Raw genomic sequence first — 20,812 nt, 5'->3', positions numbered from 1 at the left:
CAAAGGGATACATGCACTGTGATGTTTACAGCAGCATTTTCTACAACAGCCAAATTACGGAAACTGCCCAAGCATCCATCAACTGATGAATAAACTGAGATGTAGTATATGGAGTGTAATATTATTTACCCATAAAAACATGAAATCTTGTCATTTGCCAGGAGGCGCATGGAGAGAGAGAATGTTATGCTGGGTGAAATAAGCCTGTCAGAGAAAGACAAATACCCGATGATTTTACTAATACATGGAAATGAAACAAAACAAAGGGGGGCGGGGGAGGAGACAGTGACAAACAGACTCTTAACTAGGAAACAAACTGAGGGTTCCACAGCGAGGGAATGGGTGAAACAGCTGCTGGGGATTAACAAGTGCACCTGGGATGAGCACCGGGTGACGTGTGGAAGGGTTGCTCTATATGAGACACCTGAAAGTAATATTACACTGTGTCTTCACTCACTGGAATTTAAATTAAAAGATAACATAAGGTTAATGAGACTTACCTACCAGGTTTTCTGTAGTTTTCAATCACTTCACTAGGTTGGAAAAATAACCATGAAAATTTTTAAAAGCATGTATGATGTGGGGGACAGTTTGTGCCCTTACCTCGGTCTCTGGTTCCAGCAGGACTCAGAAAGTGGGTCCCAGCTCATTCTTCTAGAAGGTCCTGAGATGAGCATTTCATGTATTCATGTCCTAACTGAATGCAGCTCCCGTTCTTCTGAATTTCTGTCAGGGTTTCTTCCCGGAAACAAGCCTGAATCTGGAACAAACCATCAACTGCATCTATGAGGTGATGTCGTGGGACCCCGCAATCCACGAGTCCTTTAGTAACATGCGTCGTGTTCAAATACTGTCCGGGAAGGGGAGGAATGAAACACGGGAAAAGCCCAGAAAATGCAAGGGCCTGTGCTGCTCAGCAACCAGCTTGCCCAGGGAAGCCACCCAGCGCCCCCTCCTCAGCACTCAGTACAACAAGGCAGCTTCTCTCTGGCGACTCAGCAGATGCCAAGTTGCTGCAAATCTCCCAAGGTCTCCCCTGGGTCGGGCGGCAGAACCCGCTGGAAAAGCAGTTCTGCTCTCTGTCCTGAGGCAGCGGCAGAGGCCCTGCGTCCTCTGGGAGCAACAGAAGCCCTTCCTGCTCTCAGGTGTCCTGGGTCAGAAAAGCCGATGGTGCGCCCTCTGCTGGCCATCACTGCCCGGCAGAGGAACCCGCCCCTCCGGGTCTGTGGTGCTCGAGCTCTCTCTGCTGGCCACCATGGGAATTCCTTCAATGTTGAAGGTCCTGGTTGCTCAGCTGAGAGACCGAAGGTGCTCTGGGCAACTAAGCCTGTTCTCCACATTGGGAAGGGTTTTAGTGACAGGGCCTGGGACACAAAGAAATCTTTTCCTTCTCCCTTCTTGTGAGTGAAGAATGAAACCGGATTTATTAACGTAATGACATAATTTGTAATGTTTTAAGCAATGTTCACAGAAAAATAGACTGCCAATTTACACATGCTGAACAAGAGGTAATTGTGTTTACCACCAACATACTTAGGTTAGGTAAAGAATGGACACCTTTGAGAGAGAGATACCGGCATCCAGCTATGGAATGAATGAGTCCTAGGGATACAAGGGACAGCCAATGGAATGGAGTCAATCCTGTAGTAATACTGTTGCATGCTTTCACATGATAGCTACACTTGTGCTGAAGTACAACATAATTTATAGACATATGGAATGACTGCAATGCATGCCTAAAACTAATACAACAAATGTGTGAACAATATTTCAATTAAAAATAGACATCCTTGGGGCGCCTGGGTGGCTCAGTCGGTTGAGCATCCGACTTCAGCTCAGGTCACGATCTCATGGTCCGTGAGTTCAAGTCCCGCGTTGGGCTCTGGACTGATGGCTCAGAGCCTGGAGCCTGCTTCCGATTCTGTCTCCCTCTCTCTCTGCCCCTCCTCTGTTCATGCTCTGTCACTCTCTGTCTCAAAAATAAATAAATGTTAAAAAAAAATTTTTTTTTTAATTAGACATCCTTTACACTATCTTTAATTTCTCCTTCTTTGCCAATAAACTATCATTCCTGGGGCGTGTGGGTGGCTTAGTCGGTTAAGCGTTCGACTTCGACTCAAGTCATGATCTTGCAGTCCATGAGTTTGAGCCCCGTGTCAGGCTGTCCTGAGAGCTCAGAGCCTGGAGCCTGCCTCAGATTCGGTGTCTCCCACTCTCTCCCCCCTCCCCAGCTCGGGCTCTCTCAAAAAAAGAAAAAAAGAAACATTAAAAATGAAAAATCATTCCTCATTTAGAATCTGTGAAATTCCATTTATACCAGATTCTCTAACATGACCATCTTGATGTGGAGAGCTTATCTGAAAAGTCACTAATAATATCTTTGATGGCACATATGTGACAAGGTCAGAATGCAACTTACAGGGAGCTACACATCTGTTGTGAATTTACAGTGTGTATCCTTGGCTAATATTTCCAACGAAATGTGCTTTAGGGATAAGGATGGGTGAAATAATGTCCATCAATCATATAGGTCAATTTCCTATAGGACCATTATGCCTTCAGTTGCTAATTACCATCTCTTCAGAATTAAAAGAAAGCTGTGACAAGAAAATGTCTTTGAATTTGATGTAAGAGAAGACTATGGTGTTTTAAAGGGTTCACCTACCTTCTGGAATCCTCAGATTGGTTGTGGACAGGAGGATGACAACCCACGATTTGGATGCACACCGCTAGTCCCAGAGGGAGGATATGGACCTTATTGTCAAATATTTTTTTATCAATATCAGCAGTCCACCTCTGCCAGGTCCAGACTGCAGCACCTGGGGGCAACACAATGCCTGATGCCTGGGTTCAGAACATGAGGAAGGCCAGCTGGTGGGGGGAGGGGGGGAAATCCAACAGGGCCTGGGGCAGTGAGGAAGATGGCCCCAGGACACCTCCCCACAGGGCAGGCTCTGGAGTTTACCTGCCAAAGAGGAGCACACTCTCCCTCAAGACATCCCTCCCCATGACAGAACATGAGGCTGAGTCTCACAATTCCAGAAGAAATGAGGGATACCCATCTTTTCAATTGCAATGGCCTCTGCAGAGCTTGGAGCCAGGGATGTTGGAGTCTTGGGGTCATGGAACTCTGTTGCCCATAATACAAGCCCTTTCTGCCCCAGCACTCAGAGCCACCTCATACATCCCCTCTCCCCTGGTGCATCTAACCCCATCCACATACCTGGACCAGGTCTCTACTTTCCTCCTTGTACTTCCTCTTTGTCTCTGTTTCTCTCTAACCACATCTCTTTTCTTCCTTTCACTCTCTAGGGAGTGGTGTAACATACAGTACTAAGCTTGATTCTTATACATGTGAATATCCAATTTTCCCAGCACCAGTTATTCAAGAGACTACTCTTCTCCACTGTGTATTCTTGACTCCCTTGTCAAATACGAGGTGACTGTGCATGCATGGGTTTAGTTTGGGCTCTCAATTTCTGTTCCATTGTCTTATGTGTGTGCTTATGCCAGTGACATAACTGATTTCTTTGTGTTAGAATGAAGCCTGAAATCAAGAAGTGTGATGCCTCCTGTTTTGTTCTTTCTTGCGTTGGCTACTTGGGGTCTTTTTGTGGTTCCAAATACATTTTAGGATATGATTTTCTAATTGCATAAAAATTGCATCGGAGTCTTGATAGAGATTGCACTGAATCTCTAGATGGCTTTGGATAATATGGACATTGTATCTATATTAATTCCTCCAAAAGTTGGACATGGGATGGCTTTTCACTGACTTGTGTGTTCTCCTGTTTCTTTCACCCAAATTGAATTTCTTCCATTCCTGCACACAGGTTTTATAGTATTCTGTAGAGAGATCTTTCACTTCCTTGGCTAAATTTATTCCTATAAATTTTATTGTTTTTGATGCTATTGTAAATGGGATTGTTTTCTTTACTTCTTCTCAGATAATTGGGTTAGTATATAGGAATGCTACAGAATTTGATATGGTGACTTTCTATTTCAGAACTTTACTGCATTTCTTGATTAGATATTAACAGGTTCTATTACATTAAGCTTTTTATTTCAGTCCTTTACATTATTTTTAAAAAACATGGTATTTGGGAATAGCTGACATACTATGTTACATTAGTTTCAGATGAACAACAGAGTGATTGGACAAATGTATACATTCTGCTATGCTAACACAGGTGTAGCTATCATCTGTCACCATGCATCACTACTCCAGTACCATTCTCTATGTCCCCTATGCTATATCTTCTATCTGTGATTTATTCATTGCATAACCAGAAGCCTGCATCACCCAATCCCCTTCACATATCTAGGGCATCCTTGTCTTGTGCCCGATTTTAGTGGAAAATCTTTCACAATTTCACTATTGAGTATGATATTAGCTGTGGGCTTCACATACATGGCCTTTCTTATGTTGAGATGTTCCTGCTACACTGAATTTTAAAGAGTTTTTTAGCACAAATGGATACCGAATTTTCTCAGAACTTTTTTTCTGTGTCTATTGACATCATCACACGAGTTTACCTTTTATTTTTTTAAATGTTATTTATTTATTTTAGTTTAAATTTATTTATGTATTTCTTTAGTGTTTATTTTTTCAAGTTTTTATTTAAATTCCAGTTGGTTAACATACAGTGTAATGTTAGTTTCAGGTATAGAATGTAGTCATCCATCACTTACATACAACACTCAGTGATCCTCACTACTAGCGCCCTCCTTAGCCCATCATCCATTTAACCCATCCCCCTGCCCACCTCCCTTCTAGTAACCCTCCGTTTGCTATTTATAGTTAAGAGTCTTGTTTCTGGTTGATTTTTCTTTCATTCAATCATGTGAGGGGTCACATTTATTAATTTGCATTTCTGAAACATCCTTCCTTTACAGGGAAAAAACCCTTCATCACGGTCAGTGATCCCTTTAATGAGCTGCTGAATTTGGTTTGCCTGTACATTATTGGGAATTATTCATCTAATTCCACCACAGAGATACTGGCCTATAGATTTCTGTTCAGGTAGTATCCTTTTCTGGCTTCCTACCAGGGTAATTCCAGTCTGATGAAATGAGTTTGGTGGTGTTCATTCCTTTTGAATCAGTGAGATGACTGCTATTAGTTCTTCTACAAACGTTTGGTCAACTTCACCAGTGAATCCACCTGTCCTGGGCTTTTCTTCCCTGGGAGAACTTCAATTTACTTGCATTGGTTATCTTCTTGTATTGATACAGTCTTCCTTTAATGGGTCTGTGCAAACCTTCTATTTCTTCCTGGTACAGTCTTGGTAGGTTGTGTGTTTCTAAGAACCTATCCATTTCTTCTAGGCAGGCAGTTTGCTGGCATCTAATTTGGCCATAGTCGCCTCTTTGTCTCCTTTATGTTTCTTTGGTATAAGGCGTAATGTCTTCTCTTTTATTTATAATTCTTTTGAATTGGGTCTTCTCTTTGTCTTATCATAGTTTATGTATAGTCTTGACAATTTGGTTTCACTCTTCTGAAAACCCACTGTTGGTCTTCTTCATATTTTCTATTGACTTCATGGTCTCAGTTTCATTGGTTTGCACTCTCATATGGATTACTTTCTCCCTTTTGAGAACATTGGACATAGATTGTTGTTTTTTTCTAGTTCTTTGAAGTCAAAGGTAGGTTGTTCATTTGAGTCCCAAATCTATCCTCCACGCATGCAAATCCAGTGGCTCATCAGAGAGCCTTCAATAGTTCTTTTCTGTCCTACTTCTCATTCTCAGAACTCTGAGAAATAGAACCAGAAAATTTATTTGAAGACACAATAGATGAAAACTTCCCTAATGCGGGGAAGGAAACAGATCCACAAGCAGGAAGCACAAAGAACCCCCAATATATTCAACAGAAGCAGATCCACACCAAGCCATATAGTAATTAAAACACAAAATGTCGTGATAAAGAAAAATTTTCACAGCAGGAAAACAAAAGATGACATTTACCTACAAGGGAAACCCCATAAGGTTATCACTGGATGTTTTTCAGAAGAAACTTTGAAACCGTAAGTGACCAGCATGGTATGGTAAAGGTGCTGAATGGAAAACATCTGCAGCCAAAGACAGTCTATCCAGCAAACTTCATTCAAATGGGAGGAGAGATCAAGAGGTTCCCAAATAAATACTAAGAGAGTTCACAACCAACAAACCACCCCTGCAAGAAATGTTAAAGGGGACTCTTTAAGTGGAAAAGAAACACCTAAAGTGACAATATTAAAGTGAGAAACGCAAAAGCCATAAAAATGAGTATATCTGTAAAACATCAGTCAAGGTATTCACGATATGAAAGGTTTTGAAATAGGAACACTACATAGCTACAACACGGGGAGGAGAGGAGTAAAGAACTGGTTCAAACTTAAACAACTATAAACTTAATATAGACTTCTATATGCAGAAGTGGTTAGGTACAAACCTAATAATAACCGCAACCAAACACTACTAATACATATGCAGAGTATAAAGACAAGCAATTTCAACTGTGAAATTGTGAAGAAACCCAGCAAACCAAAAAAAGAGAGAGAAGAAAGGATCAGAAAGATTCAGAAACAACCAACATCAAGTAATAATAGGACAAATACATGTCTATCAATTACTTTGAATGGTAACAGAATAAATGCTCAAATCAAGGCACTGGGTGACAGATAGGGGTAACTGGATGGCTCAATCGCTTGAGATTTCGACTCTTGATTTCAGCTCAGGCTATGATCCCAGGATCATGCGATTGAGCCCCAATTGGGCTCTTCACTGAGCATGGAACTTGGTGAGGATTCATTCTCATTTTCATTCTCTCTCTCCCTCTCTCTCTCTTTGTCTCTCTCTTCCCCCATTCCCCCCACCCCGCCCTACCATGCCTGTGCTCTCTCTCTTCATAATAAAAAGCACTGGGTGATAGAATGAATACAATATAGGACCCATCTATTTTCTACCTACAAAAGACTAGGAACACTACATAGCTACAACACGGAGAGGAGAGGAGTAAAGAACTATCAACTTAATATAGACTTCTATATGCAGAAGTGGTTAGGTACAAACCTAATAATAACCGATGCCAATATGGATATCGTCTACAAGGATATGGTCACGAAGATGCAGCAGGAGATCACTGTTCAGCAAATAATGTCTCAGATTGCTAATGTGAAAAAAGATATGGTTATTTTGGAGAAGAGTGAATTTTCAGCCCTCAGAGCAGAAAATGAGAAAATAAACCTCGAACTACATCGGTTAAAACAACAAGTAACGGATGAAGTGGTCAAAGTCCGGACAGATACCAAACTAGAGTTCAATCTAGAAAAGAGCAGAGTTAAGGAACTGTATTCGTTGAATGAAAGGAGGCTGCTGGAAATGAGGACAGAAATGGTGGCATTGCATGCCCAGCAAGATCAGTTATAGACTAGTTATAGAACTAAAGTATCAAAAAGAAAACTGCAGTAGCCATACCTATATCAGAAAAAATAGATTTAAAAATAAAACTGTAACAAGAGACAAAGAAGGACACTATACTAATAAAAGGCACAATCCAACAAAAAGATAGAACAATTATAAACACATATGCGTTCAACCTGAGAGCATCCAAAGACACAAAACAGTCCAAAACTAAAGTAAAGAATTGATAGTCATACAATCATAGGAGGACACTTTAACACCCCAATGACATCAATGGAGAGATCATTCCATCAGAAAATCAACAAGAAAGTAGTGACTTTGAATGATAGAGTAGACCAGATGGGCTTAACCGATATATTTTAGACATCCCATCCTAAAACAGCATAATACACATTATTTTCACGTGCACATGGAACATTCCCCACACTCAATAAAATATTAGGTCAGAAAACAAGCCAAAACAAAATCAAACTGATCAACGTCATACCGTGTGTCTTTTCAGACCACAATGCTATGAAAGTAGAAGACTACAACAAGAAAAGAAAAATCTGGAAAAGGCACAAAAACATGGAAGGTAAATAACATGCTACCAAACAATCAATGGCTCAACCAAGAAATCAAAGAAAAAATCCAACATAACATGGAAACAAATGAAAATAACAACACAACAATACAAATTTCTGTAAAGCAGGAAAACTGGTTCTAACAGGGAAGTTTACAGCAATACCGGTCTGCCTCAAGAAAAAAAAAAAAAAAACCCTGAAGTAAACCCCAATCCATAACCTTATAACTATAAAAGCCAGACAAAAGACAACAAACAAAACCCTTAAACAGCAGAATGAAGAAAATAATTAAAATCAGAGGAGAAATAAATGATATAAAGATTAAAACTATGCACGCCTTGGACCAAAAACGGATGAGGCAGTATGTAAAATCCTACCATACCGAGAGAGGGCAGGGTGAAGGTATGAAACACTCCAGAGCCAGCTGTAATGGGGCGAGGTAAGAAGAACCTCCAGTGCAGAGACACAGGGGCAATAAAATAAAGGCAATCCCTCCCACACAGATGGAGAGTGGTGTCCACGCATGAACATCCTCCCGCTCCAAGTGGGAGTGCAACATAACCTACTTCTTGCCCTAGCCCTAACCTTAACATTAACCCAAATCCCAACAACTAACCTAACAGCTAACTCTAACCATTCCCTAGTACTAAACCCTGCAACTATCCATACGTCTAAACTCAACCCTAACCCTACGGAACCATAAAAGTAAACGTAACAGGAACTAACCTTGACCCTAACCCTCTAACCCTAACCCTATAACTCTAACCCTAAAACTCTAACCCTAATGTTCTAACTCTACACGCTAAACCTAAAATAATAAAACCTAAAACTAACCCTAACCCTAACAATAAAACTCTAACACTAACCCTAACGCTAACCCCTAATCCAATCCCCTAACCCGTAATGCTAACCAAAATCCTAGACCTAGACCTCACCTAATCACTAACCCTAACGCAAACCCTAACACTAATGCTAACACCTAACCCTAATCCTACAATCTAACCAGATTTTAAACACAACTTCACAGTTCTAAACACAACTTTAAACACAACCCTCACACTACACTTAACCCTATCTTTCTAACCACATATACAGCAGACACACAGTCAGGGATGTACCCTCACTACAGCCCTCCATGGAACTCACAAAACTGGTGTCGCTTCAGCCCTGGTGACATCCGTGGACCAAAACCTAATTCTAGCTAAGGCTCTCTCTCCATGGGGACCTAATGCCAAAGTCTGACAACACCACGCACCTGGGGTCCAGGAGTGGTGCAGAATCACTAGGCATAGAAATGGAACATCACCATGTTGTTACCAAGGCCCTGCTGCACCTGCCCAAGAAGATTCCTGAGGCCCACCCTACCAATGTCCCATACAGTTGTCTGATCTTTGAACACAAAGACTAATGCTGATCAGCACCCTCCTTATGCCCTCAACTCAACCCTTCAGGGAGACAACTGCACTGCTGTGGGTTCAGCGTGTGGAGCCCTCTGGGACCGAACCCTGAACTTAAACCTAAACCAAACCAGAACCCTCAACCGAAACCTAAACCTATCTCGAGCCCAAACCCTACACTTGACCCGAACCATCACATTACCCTCACTTCAGCCCTCGAGGGAGATCACGAGACTGGAGTCGCTTTGGCCCTGGCGACGTCCCTGGACAAAACCCTAACCCTAGCTAAGGCTCTCTCCCTATGGGGAACAATACAAAAATCTGACAACACCACACGCCTGTGGTCCAGAACTGGTGCAGGATCACTCGTCATAGAACCTGAAACATCACCATGTCATTACAAAGGCCTGGCTGCAGCTGCCGGAGAAGATTCCTGAGGCCTATTCAACCAGTGGCCCATAAAGTTCTGTGGCCTTGTAAACCAAATACTAATCCTGACCAGCACCTTCCCTTGTGCACTAAACTCAGCCATTCGGGGAGAGAACTGCACTGCTATGGGTTCAGCGCCTGGAGCCTCGTAGGCCCTAACCCTAAACCTAACCCTACCCTGAACCGGCACCCTCCACTGAAACCTAAGCCGGCCTCGAACCCTAACCCTCCACTTGAGCCGCCCCGTCACATGGGCCCTCACTTCAGCCTTCAAGGGAGATCACGAGACCAGAGTCGCTTCGGCCCTGGCGACATCCCTGGACTGAACACTAACACTAGCTAACTCTCTCTCCCCATGGCGACCCAATACCAAAGTCTGACAACACCAGGCACATGGGTCTAGAAGCAGCACAGGATCACTCGACATAGAACCTGGAACATCACCATATCGTTTCCAAGGCAGGGCTGCACCTACCTGAGAGGACTCCTGAGACCTAACCGAACAGAGGCCCCTAAAATTGTCCGGCCTTGGACCCAGTACTAATCTGAAACAGCACTCTCCCTTGTGCCCTCCCTTGTGCCCTTTGGGGAGACAACTGCAGTACTGTGGGTTCACACCCGTAGCCTCCTGGGACCTAACCCTAACCCTACCCCTAACCAAAACCCTCAACGAAACCTAACCCTATCTCCAACCCTAACCCTACACTTGACCCTCATCGTCGCATGGGCCTCACTTCAGCCCTCGAAGGAGATCACTAGACAGGAATCACTTTGGCACTGACTTCGTCCCTGGACAGAAACCTAACCCTAGCTAAGGTTCTCTCCCCATGGGGACCCCAAACCAAAGTATGACAACACCACTCGCCTGGAGACCAGACGCAGTGCATATCACTAGACTTAGAACCTGGAAAATCATGTCCTTGCAAAAGGCCCGACTACACCTACCCGAGACGATACCTGAGGCCTAACAAACCAGTGGCACATACAGTTGTCTGGTGTTAGAACCCAAAGGCTAATCCTTACTGGCACCCTCCCCTGTGCCCTCAACTCACCATTCGGGGACAGAACTGCACTAATGCGGTTTAGTGCCTGGAGTCTTCTGAAACCTAACCTTCTCACCCGATGGGGACCCAATACCGAAGTCTGAAAACACCATGCACCTGGGGTGCAGAAGTGATGGAGGATCACTCAGCATAAAAACTGGAACATGACCATGTCGTTCCCCAGGCCCGACTGCGGCTGCCCAAGACGATCCTGAGGACTACCTGACCAGACCCCGATACAGTTGTCTGACCGGGGAAGGCGAAGACTAATTCTAACTGGCAGCCTCCCTGGTGCCCTCAACTCGGCCCTTCGGGGAGACAACTGAACTCCTGTGGGTTCAGCTCCTGGAGTCTCCTGGGACCTGACTCTAACCCTATCCCTAACCCTAATCAGAATGCTCAAGCGAAACTTAACCCTATCTTTAACCCTAAACCTACACTTGAGCCGCACCGTTGCATGAGCCCTCACTTCAGCCCTCGAGGGAGATCACGAGACCAGAGTCACTTCAGCCCTGGCGACATCCCTTGACCAAACCCTAGCCCAAGCTAAGGCTCTCTCCCCATGGGGGCCAATCCCAAAGTCTAACAAAACGAGGCACCTGGGGTGCAAAAGCGGTGCAGGCTCACTCTGCATGGATTCGAAGCTCACCATGTCATTTCCCATGCCCGGCCTCAGCTGCCCGAGAGGATTCCTGAGGCCTCGCCGAAAAGGGGCCCATCAACTTGTGTGGCCTTGGCAGCCCAAGACTGATCCTGACCGGCACCCTCCCTTGTGCCCTCAACTCAGCCCTTCGGGAGACCACTGTCCTGCTGTGTGTTCAGTGCCTGGAGCCTCCTGGGACCTAACCCTACCCCTAACCCTACCCTGATCCAGAAACCTCCACAAAAACCTAGGCCGGCCTCAAAAACTAATCCTACACTTGAGCCGCACCGTCGCATGTGCCCTCACTTCAGCCCTCGAGGGAGATCTCAAGACTGGAGTCGCTTTGGCCCTGGTGACATCCCTGGACTGAAACCTAACCCTAGCTAAGCTTCTCTCCCCATGGGGACAAAATACCAAAGTCTGAAACCCCACGCGCCTTGGGTCCAGAAGCGGTGCACTCTCACTCGGCATGGAACCTGGAAGCTCACCATGTCGTTTCCCAGGTCCTGCTGCAGCTGGCAGAGAGGATTCATGAGGCCTCCCCAACCAGGGGCCCATCGACTTGTGTGGCCTTGGCAGCCAAAGACTGATCCGGAACAGCACCGTCCCTTCTGCCCTCAACTGAGCCCTTCAGGGAGACCACTGCCCTGCTGTAGTTCAGCACCTCGAGCCTCCTGAGACCTAACCCTAAACCTAAACCCACCCTGAACCGGAACCCTCCACCAAAACCTAAGCCGGCCTCGAACGCTAACCCGACACTTGATCCGCCCCATCACATTAGCCCTCACTTCAGCCCTCGAGGGAGATCACGAGACTGGAGACGATTTGGCAGTGGTGACGTCCCTTGAACAAACCCTAACCCTAGCCAAGGCTCCCTCCCCATGGGGAGCCAATACCAACGTCTGACAACCCCATGCGCTGGGGTCCAGAAGCGGTGCAGGCTCACTCGGCATGGAACCTGGAAGCTCACCATGTCATTTCCCAGGCCAGGCTCAGCTGCCTGAGAGGATTCCTGAGGCCTCCCCGACCATTGGCCAATAGACTTGTGTGGCCTTGGCAGCCAAAGATGGATCCTGACCGGCACCCTCCCTTGTGCCCACTACTCAGTCCTTCGGGAGGACCACTGCCCTGCTGTGAGTTCAGCGCCTGGAGCCTCCTGGGTCCTAAACCTAACCGTAACCCTAACCCTACCCCAAACCGGAACTTTCCACCGAAACCTACGCCAGCCTCTAACCCTAACCCTACAATTGAGCCACCCCGTCGCATAGGCCCTCACTTCAACCCTCGAAGGAGATCACGAGAGTGCAGTCACTTCATCACTGGCGACATCGCTGGGCCGAACCCTAACCCTAGCTAAAGCTCTCTCCCAATGGGGACCCAAGACCAAAGTCTCACAACCCCACACGCTTGGGGTCCAGAAGCGGTGCAGGCTCACACGGCATGGAACATGGAAGCTCACCATGTCGTTTGCCAGGCCCAGCTGCAGCTGCTGAGAGGATTCCTGAAGCCTCCTTGACCAGGGGCCCATCGACTTGTGTGGCCTTGGCAGCCAAAGACTGATCCTGACAGGCACCCTCCCTTGTGCCCTCAACTCAGCCCTTCGGGGAGACCACTGCCCTACTGTGGGTTCGGCGCCTGGAGCCGCCTGGGACCTAACCCTAACCCTAACCCTATCCCTAACCGGAACCCTCCCTGAAACCTAAGCCAGCATCAAACCTAAACCTACACTTAACGCACACCATCGCATGGGTCCTCACTTCAGCGCTCGATGGAAATCACGAGACTGGAGTCGCTTCAGCCCTGGCAACTTCCTTAAACCCAACACTAATCCTAGCTTAGGTTCTTCCCATAATGACCCAATTCCAAATTCTGTCAAAAGCACAAACACGGGTTCAGGAATTGATGCATAAATACTCAGCATGGAACTTGGAACGTAGAACTTCAACATATCATTTCCAAAGCCCGACTGCAGTGGCACTGTAACCCTAACGCTGACCCTAACCCTAACCCGTGGAAACCAAACTCTAATTCTTGCTGGCACCCTCCTTTGTTTCCTCTACTCTATGCCTAATCCTGACCCTAACCCTATCCCTAATCCTAAACCCAAACCTAACCCAACTGCTATCCCTAACCTTTACCTTAGCCCTAATACTAAACCTAACTCTAACCCCTAACCCCTAACCCTAGCCCCTAACCCTAACCCTTTTCCTAATTCTAACCACTAACCCTAACCCTAACCCTAAGCCTAACCCCTGCCAAAACCTAACCTTGTCCAGATAAGGAGAAAGGAGTATAAATTTTCAATATGTAATAAATGCAGATTTACTCTCAAAATTAAAAACTTCTGCAGGTGCATTGTGTTTAAATTTCTACAGTGTTCTCAATTTCCTTAATCTTACACAACTGTGTGCTTAAATTCTTTTACACGATTAATATTATTTTTCCTTTTTATTTATTATTTTGTACTTATTCTAATTTTATTTGGCCAACAGTGCAATATTAGTTTCAGGAGTGGAATTCCATGATTCATCACTTCCTTACAACATCCTGTGATCCTCACAAATGCGGTGCTTAATACCCATCACTCGTCCAGTCCTTCTCACACCCACCTCCTTCTGTCAATCCTCAGTTTCTTTTCCATAGCCAAGAGTCTCCTGTGGTTTGTTTCCCTCTATCCTCTTGTTACCCCCTCCCATATATTCATCTGTTTTATTTCTTAAACTACATATATGAGTGAAATTATATGGTATTTGTCTTTCTCTGACTGACCCGTCTCGCTTAGCACAATACAGTGTATCTCCATCCACATCATGCAAATGGAAAGGTTTCATTCCTTTTGATCTCTGAGTAATATTCCATTGTACATATACACATCTTCTTTATCCATTCATCAGTCAATGACATTTGGGTTTTGTATGTTGTTTGGTTATTGGTTATAATGCTGCTATAAACATGGGGGTGTATGTAATCCCTCAAATCTGAATTTTTGTGTCCTTTGGGTAAATACCTAGTAGAGCAATTGCTGGGACATAAGGAAGTTCTATTTTTAACTTTTGGAGGAATATCCATACTGTTCCCCAGAGTGGCTGCACCAGTTTGCATTCCCACCAACAGTTCCTCTTTGGGGGAAAGAGGGATCCCCTTTCTCTACATCCTTGCCAACACCTGTCGTTTCCTGTGTTGTTAATTTCAGCCATTCTGACAGGTGTGAGGTGATATCTCATGGTGGTTGTGATTTGTACTTCTTTGATGATGAGTGATGTTGAGCATCTTTTCATGTGTCTGTTAGCCATTGGGTGTCTTCTTTGGAAAAGTGACTATTCCTGTCTTTTGCCCATTTCTTCACCGGATTATTTGTTTTTTGGTGTTGCATTTGGTAAGTTCTCTATAGATTTTGGATGCTAATATCAGATATGTCTTTTGCAAACATATTTTCCCATTCCCTAGGCTGCTTTTTAGTTTTGTTGATTGTTTCCCTCACTGTGCGGGAGCTTCTTATCTTGATGAAGTCCCAATAGTTCATGTTTGCTTTTGTTTCCCTTGCCTTTAGCAACGTGTCTAGTAAGAAGTTGCTGAGGCTGAGGTCAAAGACGTTGCGTCCTGTGTTCTCCTCTGGGATTTTGATGGTTTTCGGTCTCACGTTTAGTTCTTTCATCCACTTTGAATTTATTTTTGTGCATGGTGTAATAAAGCGATCCAGGTTCATTCTTCTGCACATTGCTGTCCAGTTTTCCTAACACCACTTGTTGAAGAGATTGTCGTCTGCCCATTGGATATCCTTTCCTGCTCTGACCAAGATTAGTTGACCATAGAGTTGTGCGTCCATTTCTGGGTTTTCTATTCTATTCCATTGATCCATGTGTCTGTTTTTTGTTCCAGCACCCTACTGTCTTAATGTCTACCGCTTTGCAAAATAGCTTGAAATCTGGAATTGCGATGCCTCCAGTTCTGTTTTTCTTTCTCAGGATTACTTTGGCTATTCAGGGTATTCCGTAGCTCCATACAAATTTTAGGAAGCTTTGTTCCAGCTCTGCAAAAAATGCTGGTGGTATTTTGATAGGGATTGTATTAAATGTGTAGTTTGCTTTGGGTAGTATAGACATTTTAACAATATATTTTCATCCAATCCATGAGCATGGGATGCTTTTCCATTTCTTTGTGTCCTCTTCAATTTCTTTCATAAATGTTCTATCGTTTTCAGGTACACATCTTTTACTTCCTTGGTTAGGTTTATTCCTTATTATCTTACAGTTTTTGGTGCAATTGTAAATGAAATCAATTCCTTGACTTCTCTTTCTCCTGCTTCGCTATTGGTGCAGAGAAATGCAACGGATTTCTGCATGTCCATTTTATATCCTAATACTTTGTTGAATTCATGTATTAGTTCTGGCAATTTTTTTTTTTTGTGGTCTTTCAGGTTTTACACAGAGTATCACGCCCTCTGCAAATAGTGGAAGTTTGACCTCTTCCTTGCAAACATGGACGCCTTTTATTTTTGTTGTTGTTGTTGTTTCATTAGTGAGGCCAACTCCCAGTACCGTGCTAAATAGTAATGGTGAGAGGGCACATCCTTTTCTTGTTCCTGACCATAATGGAAAGGCTCTCATTTTTCCCCACTGGAAATGATATTAGCTGTGGGTCCTTCATATATGGCCTTTATGATGTTCAGGTATGTTCCACCTACCCCTACTTTGTTGAGGGTTTTTTTATCAAGAAACAATGCTGTATTTTGTCAAATGCTTTTTCTGCATCTACTGACAGGATCATATGGTGCTCATCTTTTCTCTTATTGTGGTGGATAATGTTGATTAAGTTGCTACTATTGAATCAGCCCTGCATCCCAGGAATAAATCCTACTTGATTATGGTGAATAATTGTTTTAACGTACTGTTGAATTCAATCTGATAGTATCTTGTTGAGAATTTTTGCATCCATGTTCATCAGGGAAACTGGCCTGCAATTCTCCTCAAGGTAATGCTAGCTTCATAGAATGAGTTTGGAAGTTTTCCTCCCATTTCTATTTTTTGGAACAGTTTGAGAAGAATAGATACTAACTCTTCTTTAAATGTCTGGTAGAATTCCCCCTGGGAATCCATCTGGCTCTGGACTCATCCGTTTGTTGAGAGATTTTTGATTACTGATCAATTTCTTTGTTGATTATGGGTCTTTTCAAATTTTCTATTTCTTCCTGTTTCATTTTGGGTAGTGTATGTGTTTCTAGGAATTGGTCCATTTCTTCCAGATTGCACAGTTTGTTACCATATAATTTTCATAGTATTCTCTTATAATTGTTTGCACTTCTGTGGTCTTGGTTGTGATCTCTCCTCTTTTATACATGATTTTATCTATTTGGGTCCTTGGTTGTGGTCTCTTTTCTTTCATTCATTTTTTTCAAATCTATGTGGGTCCCCTCTCTCTTCTTTACGATAAGTCTGCATAGGAACTTAACAATTTTGTTAATTATTTCAAAGAATCAGCTCTTAGTTTCACAGATCCATTTTACAGCTCTTAGTTTCACAGATCCATTTTGTCTGTGTGTGTGTGTGTGTGTGTGTGTGTGTGTGTGTGTGTGTGTTTATTTCTATATCATTTATTCCAGCTCTAATCTTTGTTCCAGCTCCCTTCTTCTGCGGACTTTAGGCTTTGTTTGTTTTGTTGTTGTTGTTGTTGTTGTTGTTGTTGTTGTTGCTACGCTTTATTTCTTGCTCCTTTTCTAGCTCCTTTAGGTGTAAGGTTAAGTTGTGTACTTGGGGCCTGTTTTGCTTCTTGAGGTAGAGCTGTATTGCAATAGATTTCCCTCCTAGGACAGCCCTCACTGCATCCCAAAGGTTTTGGACTGTCATGTTTTCATTTTCATTTGCTTCCATGTACCTTTTTATTTCTTCTTTAATTTTCTGGCTAACCCATTCATTCCTTACTAGGATATTCTTTAAGCTCCATGTATTTGAGGGTTTTCCAAATTTTTTCTTGTGGTTGACCTCAAGTGCCATAGCGTTGTGATCTGAAAATATACACGGTATGATCACAATCTTTTTGTACTTGTTGAGAGCAGATTTGTGACCCGGTATGTGATCTATTCTGGAGAACGTTTCCCGGGCACTCAAAAAGAATTGTATTCTGCTGCTTTAGGATGATATGTTCTCAATATATCTGTTAAGTCCATCTGATTCAGTGTCATTTAGAACTCTTGTTTCCTTGTTGAGTTTCTGTTTAGATGATCTGTCCACTGCTGTATGTGGCATGCTAAAGTCCCCTACTATTATTGTATTATCGTCAATGAGTTTCTTTATGCTTGTTAGTAATTAATTTATATATTTGGATGCTTTCATATTGGGGAATAAATATTTACAATTGGTACATTTTCTTTTTTTTATTTTTTAAAGTTTATTTATTTATTTTCAGAGAGAGACACAATCTCAAGCAGGCTCTGCACTGTGAGATCATGAGCCAAGCTGAAACCAAGAGTAGGACGCTTGACCAACTGAGCCACCCAGGTGCCCCATCCATCCCCTCACTTTCAATCTGCAGGTGTCTTTAGGTCTCGATGAGTCACTTGTAGGCAGCGTAGATGGATCTTGCTTTTCTCATCCATTCTGATACCCTATGCCTTTTGCTTGGAGCATTTAGTCCACTTACATTTAGATTGATTATTAATAGATATGAATTTAATGCAATGTTGTTGCCTGTACAGTTGGTGTTTCTAGTGATATTCTCTGGTCTTTCCCAGTCTTTGTTGCTTTGGTCATTTTTTACCTCCACTCAAAGAGTCCCCATGAAAATCTCTTGCAGGGCTAGTTCAATGGTCACGAACTCCTTTAGTTTTTCTTTGTCTGGGAAACTCTTTATCTCTCCTTATTTTCATGCTGGATAAAGGATTCTTGGTGCCTATTTTTCCCATTCAGCATGTTGGCTATATCCTGCCACTCTTCTCTGGTCTGCCATGTTTCTGTGGAGATCTGCTGCAAACCTGATGTCATCCCTTGTAGGTTAAGGACTTTATTCCTTTGCTGCTTTCAGGATTCTTTCCTTGTCTGCACATTTTGGGAATTTGACTATGATATACCGTGGCAATGATTGGCTTTTGTTGAATTTAATGGGAGTTCTCTGCTTCTTGGACTTGGATGTCTATGTCTTTCTGCATATTAGGGACGTTTTCAGATATAATTTGTGCACATAAACCTTTTAGCCCTCTTTCTCTCTTCATTCTGGGACTCCTATGATATGAATATTATTCTGTTTTAATATGCCACTGAGTTCCCCAAGTCAGCCTTCATGGTCCATGACCTTTCTTTCCCTCTTCTTTTCAGCTTCATCATTTTCCATAATTTTATCTTCTGTATCACTGATTTACTACACTGATTTACTGATTTCATCCATCCTTGTTTTTATGGCCTCCATTTGGGATTGCATTTCAGTTATAGCATTTTTAATTTTGGCCTCACTAGATTTTAGTTATTTTATCTCTGCAGTAAGGGATTCTCTAGTGTCTTCTATGCTTTTTTCAAGCCCAGCTAATATCCTTATAATTGTGGTTTCAAATTCTAGTTCAGGGTGCCTGGGTACCTCAGTTGGTTAAGTGACTCCAGCTCAGCTCATGATCTCACAGTTCATGAGTTTGAGCCCCACATTGGGCTATGCACTGTCAGTGCAGAGCCTTCTTGGGATCCTCTCTCTCTCTCTGTCTCTCTCTCAGAATAAACATACATACATACATACATACATACATACATACATACATACATACCTCAATTTAGTTCAGACATCTTATTTATATCCGCATTGATTAAATCTCTGGCCATCATTTATTCCTGTTCTTTCTTTAAGGTGAATTCCTCCGTTTTGTCATTTTGGAGAGAAAGAAAAACAAGCAACATTAAACAAAATTAAAATATAAAAATCAAAGAAAATAATTTAAAAAATAAAATAAAGTATCTACAGGAACTTAGATCTTAGGTGTGTTTTGGCCTGCTTGTTACAAGAAGCTTCCATGGGTTGCTTTTCTGGTTTGTAGATGTGTAGCTTTGTTCTCTAAGACTTCTGATGGATTTCTTGGGTGTTTCAAATGATTTTATATTTATCTAGTTATATTCAAGTGATGAGACAAGCTTAGGGTCGCCCTACTCTTCCCACTAAATGGCTGATAGTATGTTATGTATTTGAAGCACAATGAATGTCAACTGAAATATATTACAACATGAATGAAAACTGAAAACATACCAAGTTAAAGAGGCCATACAGAAAAGGCCACCCAGATTTCAGTCCCCTGTGATCTTTCAATCCACTAAGGTTATCAAAATGAGGGAAAGTCTTAAGAAAAGTACAGAAAAAAAGAAACCTGGTCATACTGGAAGAAGACTCTTTCACACTTTTTGAACAGGTGGTGACAGCTGAAGTGGCCTGTGGGTTCAATGATATGAGGAAACCATAATGATTTCCTCATTTGGAAATTACGACATAGTTCTCAGGGAGAGTTTTCCTCTTTGGGGGTAAAACATACAAGCTTTTTGTGTGAACTGTCAGAGACAGTAAAACAATGACAGCTGGTGAAGTTGAGTGTCAAGTTATGAGTATTTCCACTGCTACAGCAGTTTTCTAGTACATTTCAAAATAATGCAAACTAAATTATGTCTCAAAACAATGACATCAGTACCACACCAGAAAATAAGGAAAAAACATGAAACTTCATGATAGGGGACAAGGCCTGCCAACATGCCATTCACCCAAAGTGAAATTAAGGACCCTTGTAAGAGGATATGTGTTACTAAAGGCCATAGAGTGAGGCTTACATTAGTGTTCCCTATGTTTTGGTTATTGAGGATGACCTGAGTAGAAACAGTACCATTTTCTAAATTCCCAATGTTACATATCACCCCAGCAGCAGCAACAATGACACACTTTTTACATGACTTCAGGGAAATTGCAGGACACAAAATCAAGATACTGAAATCACTTGTGATTATATATACTTGTAGGGTCCAAAGGCAGATCCCAAGGTGAGTCACTTTGGCATGAAGACTATTTTCACTTAAAAAGCAATCAAGGGGCACCTGGGTGGCTCAGAAGCATCTGACTCTTGATGTCAACTCAGGTCAAAAACTCACAGTTGTGACATCGAGCCCCACATCAGTCTCCATGCTACTTAGTATGGAGCCTGCTTAAGATTCTCTCTCTCTCTCTCTCTCTCTCTCTCTCTGACTCCTCCTCCTCCTCCTCTCCCCCACTCTCTCTCAAAAATAAATTAATCAAAACCAAGCAGAATCAGAAAAAGCTCTTTACCTCCCACACAGCTGCCTAAAAGAATTTAGATAGAGGACCTGCTCCAGGAACAGAGTT

At 43.0% G+C, this 20,812-nt stretch overlaps 1 long non-coding RNA gene across 1 annotated transcript; it reads right to left on the bottom strand.

The window, feature by feature from the left end:
• Positions 1 to 1,929: 1,929 nt before the first annotated feature.
• LOC122231931 lies at positions 1,930 to 19,323 on the bottom strand. Its single transcript, XR_006209225.1, has 3 exons — positions 19,224 to 19,323; positions 2,666 to 2,819; positions 1,930 to 1,969 (listed from the first exon to the last, which is right to left on the bottom strand). It is a non-coding gene; the product is annotated as an uncharacterized LOC122231931 (long non-coding RNA).
• Positions 19,324 to 20,812: the final 1,489 nt, after the last annotated feature.

This window comes from Panthera tigris, chromosome D2 (assembly GCF_018350195.1).
Source record: "Panthera tigris isolate Pti1 chromosome D2, P.tigris_Pti1_mat1.1, whole genome shotgun sequence".
Classification (NCBI taxonomy): Eukaryota; Metazoa; Chordata; class Mammalia; order Carnivora; family Felidae; genus Panthera; species Panthera tigris.
This window is presented reverse-complemented; position numbering and strand designations above follow the sequence as displayed.